Here is a 15,978-nt window from a genome sequence, read left to right as displayed (position 1 = left end):
ACCCTTTTGCTCGATCTCATCAATGTCGATAATATGAATCATACGTGCACGTAGAGCTGGATTGGGTCCTGATCACCTTACCATACCTTCATTGTCAAGGATTCCTAATGTAACTGAAACTTGGGTACTTTATCATACCTTTGGTACCAACATGGGAGTAGGACTTATACAAGGCACAAAACTTTTAAAACATATTACAATTATGATAGTAGAATACTCATGGGAATTAATCATACTTCGTAGATTCCATTTCATCGCATAGTGCCTTGTAAACATTAAGTATTATTTATAGGCATAAGTTACTGAAATTGCATGCTAAATTCACATATGAAAACTCATTTATTTGAGAACATGGATCATGCGACTAATATATGAGTAAAGCCTGCATTGTAGAAATCATAGTATAAAAACACCATGTTGAATTGGTTATGCGTTGAAAATCATATGCGAAGCTAGTCATTAACAAAAACGATTATAAAATATCTCTGGTAGTCAGTCTATTTCCATCAGTCGGTCGGTGGGAGCGAGAAGTTTGTCACTCACTGTCTTAAGCTACTTATCCAAGGGTTTGTAAGCCTTTCTTATTTTTGTCTGTCCTGAAATAAGGAAGGATCCCTTGATCAATATAATTTGCTCCCTTTTGAGTGTAGCGCATAAACTTAACTTCATTGCATACTAGTAATTTTATCGCATCATGACTAAGTTCATCGCATCATCTACATTTAGCCATTTTACCTTATAACTTGGATGAATAATGAAAAACCTCGCTTAGAGATGCTCAGAAAGTCATGAAGACACGCCTTTGTGCCTATGCGATGAATGTTCGGTACCTATGGTTGCATAAGTCCTTGTGGATTGCCTACACGTTTCGTCGCATATCATCGACTGGTCAGCTACTTGCTTATTCTTCAGATGTAGCTGCCTACTTATTCATCGCATATCATCTTTTACTACAAGATCGCATAGGCACTCGCTTGCTGAACGATCGCGCGGTATTTTGATACTCGACGTATGGTTGCGTGCTACACGATCACGTAGACTATCATGCTCATTGCATAGTCATTAGCTACACGATCACATAGTATTTCATACTCCGCATGGTGTGTTTATTACACGATCAGCTACAAGGTGTTCTTTGAAAGGCGGTTCGGTTCGAGCAATTCAAGACCCAGCTCACCTGTTCCAAACCGATTGACTTAAATTTTGTAATAGTTAGTCTTTTATTTTCTTTTTTTAGAGAGGTTCTATCTGAAGAAACTCTTATTCAAGATAACCAGTGAGCGGAAGCAAGATCTTTCCAAGCCCATTGTGAAAGAATTAAATGCATTCAAAAACGTACAAGAACAGTTATCCATCTTAAACAAAATTACAACATGCTTTCTTCAACAAATAAAAAAGGAATGAGAGACATACCTTTGAAGAAAACTTCTTATGTAAATCTCTCATTCTCATGAGGAATTGGACAACACCCTTTTGCTATCGTTCAAATCGCCTAGCCAATCGTCTAGTAATCACGAACTGTTTGATCCACGCACAGCAACCCCTCGACACAACCATTCGGCAACCTTGGTATTCTCGGAGTGAGAATCCAAGAGATGTGGGCTCTGTGTGAATTTGGTAAAAGGATGGAGGAAGGAAACGATCGAACTGCATGATCAAGCAAGTGGGAGAAAGTTCTATCTATCGCATAGACTGAGAATGCTTGATCGTTTAGTAAATCTCACTAGCACACGATCGTTTAGTAAATCACACTGATCGTTTAGACGATCGTTTAGTAAGTGTCGCTCTATCGCTTTGTCTCTCGTGAGTAAACGATTAGTCATTCACTAATGAAGTGATCCCTCAACCAAAAATGAAAACACTTTTCATTTTATCCTTCAGTTATCCAAAACTAAAAATAACCTCCCACCTTCACAGTTAATGGAGAAAATAATCAACCACAATTATCATATAATTGTTTAATATAAGTAAATACAATAACTAATTTATCATATTATATTTATAACCTATAATTTTAATATCACATCATATGTAATATTTAAACTATAGTTCTTTTCTCCTTTATTTAATATAAATCATATTTATATCAAATTCCTCTAATTAATATATCTCATACATCACATCAATGATATCACATATAATTGAACCAATTTAATTATATCATATATAATCAAATTCTCTCTTGTTAATTTCAACTCTTCAAACTAACCCAAAAACTGATTCTCAACTTGAATCCATTGAGCTACCAAGGGGATCTTATGGACCTGTAGCTTGAAGCTCCAATGGTACGTGAATAACTGACTAAACTTTTTAATCACGAAATCCACCATTCGTTAACTGTCGGGCACTCCACTAATGACCGTCAGCTGCACTCTTCTCACTACAGATATATTTCTGTGTCCATTAGATATAACCAATCAACAGTACGATAACCCTTCACAGATCGCTCGTAAGTACAGCTGGGCCAATTTACGTTTTGCCCCTGTAGTTACATCTAACTCCTTAAGTACTACCGATTTCTCTAATTAGCAATACATCATAGTTCTACTATGAGTGAACACCTCTTGGGCCATGAGAAAGTGTGTGGTGACACATCATTCAAGCCCCGGAATAAGCCCTTAAGGGAGAAATCTATCTACTTACCCCTACTTCGGGGAAGGAGTGAATTCCATCTTGTATAGCTGAGTTTCCAGCTCCATAATCAGATGAATCCTCAAAGTGGTAGGTTTGAGTCGGCAATCTGGCCACTCGTACCCATGCAAATCAAAAGACCACCCTCATAGGCAGGAGTTCCCAACTCACTCAAGATTAAGGTCATATTACCTATGGTCATCCTAAGGAAATGAAAGTCTCTGTCATGAACGGCGTTATATAAGGAGACTAAACATTTCGTAGTCCGGTCTTATATAAACTCCTTTGTATAGGACACCCCCGCTCGCATATCTCCACATGAATGATTAGGATCAGACCATCTATAGCACTTTACAACACTTGTAACATCTAGAAAGTGAGTAGTATCCATAGTGTCACTAGGATAAGATTTTCCTCCTTTATCCATATACTATAAACCATTTAGGTTATCACTTAAGGCATGATTCACTTGTATGTCTCCACATACATGCTTAAGTTACAACGATAACCAGGGATTTTAGTTTATTGGTTTGTGGTTAATGCAACTAAAATATCCCATATTACATAGACAATTGTGAAGAAAATAACTCATATTATTACATCACAAGTGTTTGTTCATACAGGTGTTTACAAACTACAGAATCCTACGAGATTTAGGGCATCAACCCCAACAATATTCTACTTGTCTTACGTGATGCACAATCTCGCGGATGAGATTACTTCCGCTCTATATGTTTGTCGCGCTTGTGACTTCTAGGCTCCTTGGAGTTCGCCACAACACCACTATTATCACAATAAAGGGTAATGGGCTTAGACATGTTTGGAACAACTTCCAGATCAGTCAGAAACTTCCTGAGCCAAACAACCTCCTTAGCAGCTTCACAAGCCACTACATACTTGGCCTCCATCGTGGAGTCACCGATGCATCCCTGTTTAGTGCTTCGTCATACTACAATCCCTCCGTTAAGAGTAAACGTTGATCCTGAAGTGGATTTTCGAGAATCTTTATCAGTCTGAAAATTAGAGTCCGTGTATCCAGCAAGGATCAAATCCTTAGATCCATACACGAGCATGTAGTTTCTCGTTCTCCAAAGATATTTGAGGATGTTCTTGACTCGGTCCAGTGACCCTGTCCTAGATTAGACTGATATCTACCGACTATCCCCACAGCTTAGCAGATGTCAGGTCGAGAACATAACATCATATACATCAAACTGTTAACGACAGTGCATAAGGGACCCGTCTCATCTCCTCAGCCTCTTGACGTGTCTGAGGACACTGTTCCTTAGACAATGTAACTCCATGCCTAAAAGGCAGTAGGCCCTTTTAGAGTTCTGCATCGAGTACTTGTTCAACATCTTGCTAATGTACGATGCTTGAGACAGTGCTAGCAATTTGTTCTTTCGATCCCGAAAGATTTGAATACCAAGAACAAACTGAGCCTCTCCCAAATATTTTATTTGGAATTGGGTCGCTAGCCAGTTCTTAACTGAAGTTAGTAAACGTACATCATTCCCAATGAGTAGGATACCATTTATATACAACACTAGGAAAACTACTGACCATTGATGATTTTCTTGTAGGCACAAGGTTCATCAACGTTTTGGTCAACGCCGTAAGATTTGATCGTAGTATCAAACATAATGTTTCAAGATTGAGACGCTTGTTTCAGCCCATAAATGGACTGAATCAGTTTGCAAACCTTTTGCTCTTAACCTTGGGCTATGAATCCCTCGGGCTGTAGCATATAAATGGTCTCCTTCAAGATTAACATTCAGAAAGGCAGTCTTGACATCCATTTTCCATATCTCATAGTCATAATATGAGGCAATGGATAAGAGGATGCGGATAGACTCCACCATGGCAACAAACGAGAAAGTCTTCTCATAGTCAACTCCTTCCACCTGGGTATAACCCTTTGCCACAAGTTTAGCCTTGAAGGTTTACACCTTCCCATCAACACCTCGTTTCCTCTAGTAGATCCATTTACAACCTATAGGTTTAACCCGATCAAATTGATCTACAAGATCCCATACTGAGTTGAAATACATAGACTCTATTTCGAGATCCATGGTTTTAACCCATTCATCCCAGTCAACATCCTCCATTGCCTTCTGATAAGACAACGGATCCTCAACCTCGCCATCGGCTACCATAGCCAAGATTTCAGTGAAACCCATATAGCGAACAGGTGGGTTCGCAACCCTCCTACTACGTCGAGATTACCTCAACTCTTAAGGTGGATTTGACCTACCAGATGAACTCCCATCAATAACTCTTGTTGATGTAGCAAGCCCTTCAATAACTCTTGTTGAGTAGTTTCGTTGGAAAGTTCATGCAACACGACTGTGCTCCCTCATATGATCCTCCTCCATGAAGCTAGCGTTTTTCAACACAAACACTTTGTTTTCATTAGGATCATAAAAGTAACCCCCTCATGTACCTTTAGGGTAGCCTAAAAATAGGCACAGCCTCGAACATGGTTCCAATTTCTTTGGATTAGCCTCAAGCACATGTGTTGGGCAACCCCATATGTCGAAGTGATGCAAACTAACTTTACAACCATTCCACAACTCCAAAGGTGTTATGGAAACACTCTTGGAAGGAACATAGTTGAGGATATAAGCTGTAGTCTCTACTGCAAAACCCCAAAACGAGTTCGGTAAGGAAGTGTAACTCATCATCGATCAAACCATGTCCAACAGGGTTCTATTTCTCCTCTCTGATACATCATTCTGCTAAGGTGTACCAGGCGCTGAGAGTTGAGAAACAATTCTATGTTCTATCATATAGTTCTGGAACTTAGAAGCCAAAAACTCTCCACCCCGATCAGATCGAAGTGTTTTAATCCGTTTAGCCAATGCGTTTTCAACTTCAGCCTTGAACTATTTGAACTTTTTAAAAGATTCTAACTTCCGTTACATCAAATAAACATACCCATACCGAGAGTAATCATTAGTAAAAGTGATGAAATACTCATAGCCTCCCCTGGCTCGCACATCCATCGGACCATAAAGGTCTGAATGCACTAACTCTAGAGGCTCTTTGGCTCGATAACCTTTTCCAATAAAAGGTCTTTTAGTCATCTTGCCTTCATGGCATGACTTGCACACAGGTAAAGAATTTTCCTCTAACTCACTTAGAAGTCTATTTTTCACCAACCTCTTAATCCCATTGAGATTGATGTGCTCTAATCAAAGGTGCCAAAGTTGGGCATTTTCTTTATGAGAAACCCTAAGTCGTTTATTTTGAGTTACGACAGTTTTAAACATCTCAATGTTATGGAGGGAATTGGTTGCTAACGGCCTTAACACATACAAATTATTTTCCAATTTTGCTGAACAAATCTCAACACCATCTTTCATAATAAAAACTTTATTCACCAAAAAATTAAGAGTATATTTACATTCAATCATACACTTTGCAGAAATTAAGTTCCACTTTAACTCGGGAACAACATACACATCATTCAAAATGATAAATTTATTCTATAAAGTCAACTAGAGTCCTCTTGCCACAACTGAGACGACGTGTCTAGTGCCTACTTACATTGTCATCTCACCAGTCTCAAGTTGCTGCCAGGATCTAATCTTCTTAAAAGAAGAACAAACATGATTAGTAGTCCCAGAGTCAATAATCCAGGCAGAATCATCATTCTCCATTAAACAAGTTTCTAAAACTAGTAAATCATATTTACCTTGTTTTGCCTTGACCTTAACCTTCTTCTTCTCCTTCAACCAATGAGGACAAGTGTCGGTTGACAATGGAAAATGTTTGCAATTAGAAGTCTTAGAAGTATTAGAAATGTTAGAAGTAGAAAGTGCAGACTTTGTTCCTGAGGTCGAACCCCGATAGAACTTCTTTGATGATGAAACAACATTTGCTTCACCAACCTTCTTCTCCTTGCTTTTCAGTAAGGATTGAAATTCCTGCAACTCGTTGAGAAGAGTTGTAAGGGTATATTCAACTTTGTTCAGCACAACATTGCTGACAAAGTGCTGGAAGCTATCTGGCAATGAGTGTAGAATTATGCTAATCTAGTTGCCCTCATCGATGCATGACCCATTCATCTCCGCCACATTGAAGTGGACCATCATGTTCGGAACATGTTCTCGAACAGATGTACCCTCCTCCATTTTGGAGTTGAAGATACATTTCAGAGCTTCATGCTTAAGCTGTCAAAATGGTTGTCTGAATATCTCCTGCAGGGACTCCATGATCTCACGCACATAGACCATAGGCTCATGCTTCTTGGCCAAAACGTCGTTTAGACTTGCCAAGATGTAAGCTTGGGCCTTCTCGTTCGCCCGTGTCCATTTCTCATAAGCCTTCTGAACATTTCGAGCGACAGTCTGAGTTGGAATAAGAGGACACTCCCACGTAAGGACGAATCGAGGGTCATCGATGATCAGTATGGTATTTATCGTGTTTTTCCAACTAACGTAGTTTTTTCCAGTCAATTTATCGGCACTTAATAGGGCTAATGTGGCAGTAGCCATTTTAATGTTGTTGAAAAACATGAATAAACTTAATAAGTCTATGTATTACCACTTTTAACACCAGTTTTAGTTTTAGTAAAATAGTTCCTATGTACTCTAAATGAGAAGACATTTATTTTCGCAATGATACCCCAGCTAAGCAGGACAAAAGTTACCAGTGGGGTGATCAAGTGCCCCGTCACTGGGATGAGACATTCTCAACCATTAGACAGAAACAACTCTTATAACTGACTCTAACAGTCACCATTTTTCAGTCCAGAACTGTTAACATTTAACAATTTCGTGTAAGTATAGCTCCTTATTTTAAGCCCTAGATTCTCGCTCTAATGCTCCTACCGTAGGGAAAAAGCGGATTAGGACAAGAGAATAAAGCGACCTTATCCTATATAGAAGATCAGATAAAGAGTCGTGCAAAAACTGCCATCCTTTAGGGGGACACTCCCAGGGTGCCTCGAGTCATGCAAAAAATGTTATCCAACCTAATGAGATAAACCGTGGGATATGTTGTCACACGTCTCGCTCCCACTTACTATGAACATTCTCTCCATTCACCTTGGTATTGACTACCCAAACACCATCCTTTAGGGGGACACTCCCAGGGTGCCTCGAGGCAGAGGATAGATCTCATGGTGTGAACATTAGAGAGAAACGTGAAGAGATTTAAGTGAAGTATCATATACCCCAAGTACCTCCCACTAAATGTGTTACCTAAAGATTCATTAACTTAGACAATTCAGCCACTGATTTTATCTAAGTGTGAGTTTAATTTGCTAAACAACAGTTGCTTTTGATAATCAAACAAGTTCAAATCAAGTCCCATTAAACACTTTAACAGATTATCATCAAATTTGCATGCATGCATCAAATCTATCTACTTCACCTTTCCAGGTAGGTTCCCAGATAGGGGTGTTCCGTTTCCGTCAGATTAAGTACTCCAGCCTAGATAGAACCTACCTTAGATAAAAGGTCCCTTATAGATAGATTTGGTACATATTTAATCTTTTATTAGTCATTTTAATCCTACTAAACTGATTAAAAGATTAAACCTTAGGTTTCTAATCTCATTAGAGCTGTGATCTTAGGTCTATCTCCATCAAATTTTAAAACTCTTTTAAAAAACATGATTCAAGTCTAAGTTTGCATGCATGTCTTTCTTATTAATTTTAGTTCTAATTTCCATTATAACTCTTATAAAAGAAACAACAAAAATCATCCACATTGCTTAGCTAGAATAGGTATTTATAACTCTTATAAATTTAACCTATGTGTCATGCTTCATGCAATGTCCATTCATTACTATATATAACTTTTATATAAAAAGTAATGGACTAAGCATACATCTTACATACACCCTTATACTATAACACTTATAATATAAAGATGATGCATGAATATGCTTAATGCATGCATAAATATAACTCTTATATTATATGATGCATGAGCATGTTCTTAAGTAATTTAATCATGCAAACTACTATATCATAACTCTTACAACATAGAGATGATGCATGACCATTGCATAACCTATGGTGGGATATAAACTATATGGCATACTATATGACATACAATTAAACATACATCTCATATACATTTACCAAAAATTAATGGACTGGGATGATTAGCCTCAAAACTGGAAATTAAATCTATCTATTACATTAAACCATCGAATAAACCGGTTCAACAAGCGATCTGGGTCTTGAATCGTCCAGGCGAAGCCTTCTTTGTGATCGTTTAGCAAAAGTGGTCGAGTATCCACGATCGTGTAGCAACGATTGAGTACCTTTGACTATGTGATGAAGCATAAAGGCCACTCGATCATGCAACGCACCAAGTTTAAATGCAAGTCTAAACGATCGTGTAGACAACTACTATGCTATGAAGCATGATCGTCTAGACGATCGAAGAACAAGCGGTAACATTTACTGAGCGATCATGTAGTCAGTGAATGTGATGAAGCATGTTGACCTACACGATCGTTTAGTGCGTGCATGTCTACCTTGCAATGAGTATCCCATACTCAACGATCATTTACCCCTATCGTTTACACGAACTGACCAACTCTTGGTCTTCTTCTTCCTCGAAGTAATGTGCATCTCCATGCCTTAAAGCTTCATCACGAGCGACTCAAACATATTCAAACTCTTTGAATTACAGACTCAATAGCAAGTTACTATGCCTAAAAACATAGGGGCCCTTACAAATAACTTTGAAAATGTAAAAGAAAGTAATAACCAAAGGCAATCATCTCGAAAACCCCATTAATCCACATCCACAAACATATTTAACACTTAAACTGAATGTAGACATGCTTAACACCCACCATAAAAGTAAATGCAATTCTATACAGCAATGGATTATGAATATCAGAACCTAGCTCTGATACCAATTGAAGGCACTCTTATTTAAGAGAACCAGTGAACGGAAGCAAGATCTTTCCAAGCCCATTGTGAAATAATTAAACGCACTCACAAACATACAAGAACAGTTATGAATCTTAAACAAAATTACAGCATGCTTTCTTCAACAAATACAAAAGGAATGAGAGATATACCTTTGAAGAACACTTATTTTGTAAATCTCTCGTTCTCATGAAGAATTAGACAGCAACCTCTCGCTATCGTTCAGATCGCTATTAAAGAGTTAAATGGATTTGTTACATGCATGCAGGTTTGATGAAAGTCTATTAAAGAGTTTAATGAGACTTGAATCAAAATTATTTAATCATCAAAGACAATAGTTGTTTTTTAGCAAATTAAACAAACACTTAGATAAAATCAGTAGCTGAATTTTCCTAAGTTAATTAACCCTAGGTAGAAAACTCAGTGGGAGGAAAGTGGGGTATATGATACTTCATTTTTGCCTCTATATGTTTCTCCCTAAAAGTTCATATCGTGAGATCTACTTTCGGCCTCGAGGCACCGTGGGTGTCCCCCTACGTGTGGCATTTGGGTAAGTCAATACTGATGACATGCAGAAATGCATGCCATCTTAGTCTTTTTACTTAAAATTATGAAGTTTGTTAGGCAGAAATTGCATCGATCATGATAGGAATTCACGAGAATATGAGTTTGCGTCGATCATCATGTCAAATCATAGCTAACACATTACTTTGCGTTAATTATGCATTCAATGTTTTGTTTTTGTAGCTAATGTAGGAAATGAACGCAAACGCGGAAACCGGACCACCGCATAGACGACCACATGTGGAGAAACACTCCATCGCAAGGGCAAACGCATCGATCAACGCATGGATGTTGCGGTAATCAGCCGTATGCGTCCATCGTATGGGAGTTGCGCTCGTCAAGTACTGTCTCTTATACACATCTAGATGTGTATAAGAGACAGGACCTAAGCTCTATAAATAGAAGCTGATGAGAAAAATTTTAAACGATCCGGGGGAGAATACTTGTGAATCGGGGACTTTCCCCGCAATCCAGAAAAACTGCGTGAGAAGATGGCTAAGAGTTCTTCACCTCCTTCATCCATTCCGAGTGACGACCGAAGCCTTCAACCGAAGCTAGATCTCAAGAGAGTCAGCTCCTCCACCCATCCATGGCACCACTAGCAGCCTTGACGCACATCCGCTGGAAGCAAAGTTTTGCTTCCAGCCGGTCATTTATTTTTCCTTTCTTTTCCTATATTGTATTATATGACACTTTGAATTAAGAAATTAATACAATGTGTTTTCAATGCATTTCTCTATTCCTTCGACTCCATCTCCATCTTCTTGCTTAGAATCTTTACTTTCATTACAACACTTAGTGGGAGTGCTTGGGTATTGCATACTTAGTCATGTGGATTAGGAATATGAAGCATGAAGCAACCCACCGAGAGGTGTGCGTTGCGCGAGTATGTGAATAATCTTATTTGCTTAGTGTGAAGCTGCTGCAACGCCTGTCTAGAGGCTAATGCATTGCTTGTCTATGAGTGAAGTCAGCAACAATCAACTGCCCGAGAGGGTAAGTGGTTGGACGCATTAAGCAATATTTACGTTGTTCACTAGAGATAGGAATAAGCTTAGGTCAGCCAAGTTCATGCCATTACCTTGTTCTATGAGCGCATCATTCACATTTAGGCATACTTGAGAAAGTAGTCTAAAACCCAAATCTAAGACTCGAGACAGCGGATTGGAACGCATAGACAAGAACAAGGAACTTAGAGATAAGCGTCGTTTGTTAACCTGCATCGCATGCACCCTAGGAATATGAATGATATTATATGGTTGCATATTTGTGTGGATGTCACTTTGTCATCGCATAAATAGGAATAGAGGCTTATGTGTAGACCCTGTAGACTTAGCGTATATATCGCATGCGTTCTAGCAATAGAAGCCGTAGCATTCGCACCGAGAGGTGGTTTACTATTGTATGTGTATTGCATGATCGCATGGCTTGCGTTGACTAAGGTTGCCCTTGCGATCACTCTTAAGTATTGCAATGAAAACATCTCCGCATTTTATCTATTTTCCCACACATTTATTTCATGTCAAGGTTTGTCGCATCTCTACCTTTCATGCATATTTTCATTGCGTTGTTTGTTAGATAGAAGTAGGAGTAGGATTAACTTAGCAATATCCCCTCCATTCTTTTATTTATACCGCCGCATGCACATCACCGCAAACATATAGTTACAAGTCCCTGTGTTCGACCTCGAATTACCCAAGAAACTTGCATTAGAATTATACTTGGTTCCAGCACAAGAAAACTTATGGCAGGACGCATGGTCATCACACACATTCGTTAATGCATTTTTCATTCCAACGCATGACCATCGACGCATGACTATCAACGCATATCTTAGGAACATGCATCGCATACCGCGTCCACGGGATTTTGGTCGTTGAGTAAAATTGACTTCCAATCCTCGCGCACCAAATACCAAGGTGAATGGAGAGAGTATTTATAGTAAGTGGGAGCGAGATGGGTGACAACACATCCCTCGGTCTCTCTCATTAGATTGAATAAAGTTTCATGCATCGCCTCGAGGCGTCGTGGGTGTCCCCCTAAAGGATAGTTGTATTGCATAAAGCTTTATTTGATCTTCAGAAATGGATAGGGTTGCTTTAGTCTCTTGTTCTAATTGTCTTTTCCCTACGGTTGGCTCATTGGAGCAGGACTCTAGAACCTAAAATGAGGAGTTACACTTACATATAATTGTTAAGGATGTTAACAAATTCTGGACCAAACAATGGTGACTATTAGTTACAGTTACAAGGAGTTGTTTTTGTCTAATGGTTGAGAATGTTTCATTTTAATGAAAGGGCACTTGATCACCCTACGGTGACTTTTGTCCTGTCTCACTGAAACATCATTGCAAAATAGATGTCACTTAGGGTATACTAGACTATTTTGCTAAAAATTGATTGATTTTTTAAAAAGTGGTTTAATGCAAGTAGACTAAAGTAGTTTGTTCTTTTTCAGCAAATTTAAAATGGCTACCACTACTCTTAGTCTAACTGCCGATAAATTAACGGGTGAAACTACGCTAGCTGGAAAAACACGATCAACACTATTTTAATCATCGATGACCTTCGCTTTTGTCCTCATGGAGGAGTGTCCTCCTCTTCCACCTCCCAATGCTCCTCGAAACATTCGGGAAGCATATGAGCACTGGACAAGGACAAACGAAAAGGCCCGAGCGTATACCTTGGCAAGCCATAACGAAGCTTTGGGCAAGAAGCATGAGCCCATGCTCACAGCCCATGAGATCATGGAGTCCCTGAGGGGAATGTTCGGACAACCGTCTGCACAGCTCAGGCACGACGCTCTGAAGTACATCTTCAATGCCCGTAAGCAAGAAGGGGCATCTATTCGAGAACACGTTCTCAACATGATGATCCACTTCAACATGGTGGAGATGAACGGGTGAAACATCGATGAGGCTAGCCAGGTTAGCATTATACTGGAATCTTTACCTGAAAGTTTCCTACACTTCCGTAGTAATGTTTTTTTGAACAACATTGACTACAACCTAACTACCCTGCTCAACGAGATACAAACCTTCCAATCCTTGTTGAAAAGCAAGGAGAAAAAGGGTGAACCAAATGTTACTTCATCTTCTAAAAAGTTCTACAACGGTTCGACCTCTGAAACTAAGTCTGTACCTTCTTCCTCCGACACCAAAAAGTGGAAGAAGAAGGAGGGTGGAAAGAGGAAGGCTACTACTAAATCAAGAGTTACTACACCAAGGGGTAGACAACCTGTCAGGGTTGATAAAGGAAAATGTTTCCATTGCAACCAAGATGGGAATTGGAAGAGAAACTGCCCCAGATATTTGACAAAAAAAGAAGAAAGTCAAACAAGGTAAATATGATTTGCTTGTCTTAGAAACTTGTTTAGTGGAGAATGATGATTCTGCTTGGATTATTGACTTTGGGGCCACTAACCATGTTTGTTCTTCATTTCAGGGAATTAGTTCCTTGCGGAAACTTGATGTTGGTGAGATGACGATGTGAGTTGGAACTGGACACGTCGTCTCAACTGTGATAGTGGGAGATCTTCGGTTGACTTTACAGAACAAATTTCTCATTTTGAATGATGTATTTGTAGTTCCTGATTTGAAAATGAACTTAGTTTATGTAAAGTGCTTGTTAGAACAATCTTATCAAATTAACTTTCTTTTAATAAAGTGTTTATTACAAAGAACGGTGTTGATGTTTATTCTACAAAACTGGAAAACAATTTGTATGTGCTAAGGCCGTTAGCAACAAATGTCCTCCATAACATAGAGATGTTTAAAACTGTTGTAACTCAACATAAGAGACTTAGAATTTCTCCTAAGGAAAATGCCCAACTTTGGCACCTAAGGCTAGGACACATTAATCTCAATAGAATCCAGAGGTTGGTGAAGAATAGACTTCTAAACGAGTTAGAAGAAAAATTTTTACTTGTGTGTGAGTCATGCCTTGAAGGCAAGATGACTAAAAGACATTTTACTGGAAAAGATTATAGGGCCAAAGAACCTCTAGAGCTAGTACATTCAGACCTTTGTGGTCCGATGAATGTAAAAGCTAGGGGAGGTTATGAATATTTCACTTTTACTGATGATTATTCAAGATATGAGTACATTTATTTAATGCAATATAAGTCTGAATCTTTTGAAAAGTTCAAAGAATTCAAGGCTGAAGTTGAAAATGCATTAAATAGAACGATTAAAACATTTCAATCTGATCGAGGTGGAGAGTTTATGGATTTAACATTCCATAACTATATGATAGAACATGGAATAGTATCCAAACTCTCAATACCTGGTACACCTCAGCAAAATGGTGTATCAAAAAGGAGAAATTGAACCCTTTTGTACATGGTTCGGTCTATGATGAGTTACGCTTTCTTATCTAACTTGTTTTGGGGTTATGCAGTAGAGACTGCAGCGTACATCCTGAATTGCGTTCCCTCCAAGAGTGTTGCCAGAACACTTTTGGAGTTATGGAATGGTTGTAAAACTAGTTTACGTCATTTCAGAATCTAGGGTTGCTCAGCACATGTGCTTGAGGCTAATCCTAAGAAATTGGATATTTTATTCATTGTCTATAAAATATGTGATATTTTAGTTGCATTAACCACAAACCAATAAACTAACATCCAAAATTATCATTGTAACTTAAACATCTATGTGGAGACATACGGGTGGATTATGTTTAAGTCATAACCTAAATGGTCTGTAGTAGATGGATAAGGTTGGGTACCTTATCCTAGTGACACTATGAGTATGTCCCGCTTTGTAGGTGTTACAATTGTTGTAAAGTGCTATAAATGATTTGATCCTAATCATTCATATATTAGACATGCGAGTGGGGATATTCTATACAAAGAAGTTTGTATAAAATCGGACCACGAAATGTTTAGTCTCATTATATAACACTATTCATAATAGAGACTTACATTTCACTAAGATGACCATAGGTAACATGACCTGAATCCTGAGTGAGTTGTGAACTCCTGCCTATGAGGGCGATCCTTTAATTTGTATGGGTAAAAGTGACCAGATCGCCGACTCAACAAGCCTACCATTTTGGAGATTCGTCTAATTGAGGAGCTAGGAACATAGCTACACAAGATGGAATTCACTCCTTCCCTGAAGCATGGGAAAGTAGATAAATCACTCCTTTAAGGCTGATTCCGGGTCTTAAACAATGTGGCGTCACACCCTCTCCTAGCCAAGAGGGGTTTAGTCATAGTAGGACTATGATCTATTGTTCATTAGAGGAATCAGTGGTCCTTAAGAAATTAGATGTAACTATAGGGGTAAAACGGTAATTTGACCCAGCTATACTTACGAGCAATTTATGAAGGATCATTGTACTGTTAATTGGTTATATCCAATGGACACAAAGTATATCTTTAGTGCGAAGAGTGAAGTTGTCGGTCTTTAGTGGAGTGCTCGATAGTTAACGGATGGTGAATAATGTAATTAAAGATTTTAATTAATTATTCATGTACCGTTGGAGCTTCAAACTACAGATCCATGAGGTCCTATTGGTAGCTCAATAGGATTTAGTTAAGAATTTGTTTTTTGATTAATCTAAATTGTTCAAATTAATAGAGAGATTTAATTATATAGGATATAATTAAATTATTTCAATTATATATGATATAATTGTCATAATGTATTTGATACATTATAGCTTAATAGGAGGAAATAAATATTTAAATGAGATTCAAATATATTTTCAATGAATGTGATTCATAGTTGTTAAATTTAATATAAATATGATTTATATTACATGTCATATAATAGAGAAAAAAAAACTATAGTTTATATTATATGTAATATAATATTAAAACTATATGTTAAATTTTATATTTCATATAACATATAATTTAATGTAAATATAATATGATAAGTT

This window comes from Benincasa hispida, chromosome 11 (genome assembly GCF_009727055.1).
Source record: "Benincasa hispida cultivar B227 chromosome 11, ASM972705v1, whole genome shotgun sequence".
Lineage (NCBI taxonomy): Eukaryota > Viridiplantae > Streptophyta > Magnoliopsida > Cucurbitales > Cucurbitaceae > Benincasa > Benincasa hispida.
The sequence above is the reverse complement of the archived record's forward strand: the minus strand, read 5'-3'. Positions refer to the sequence as shown.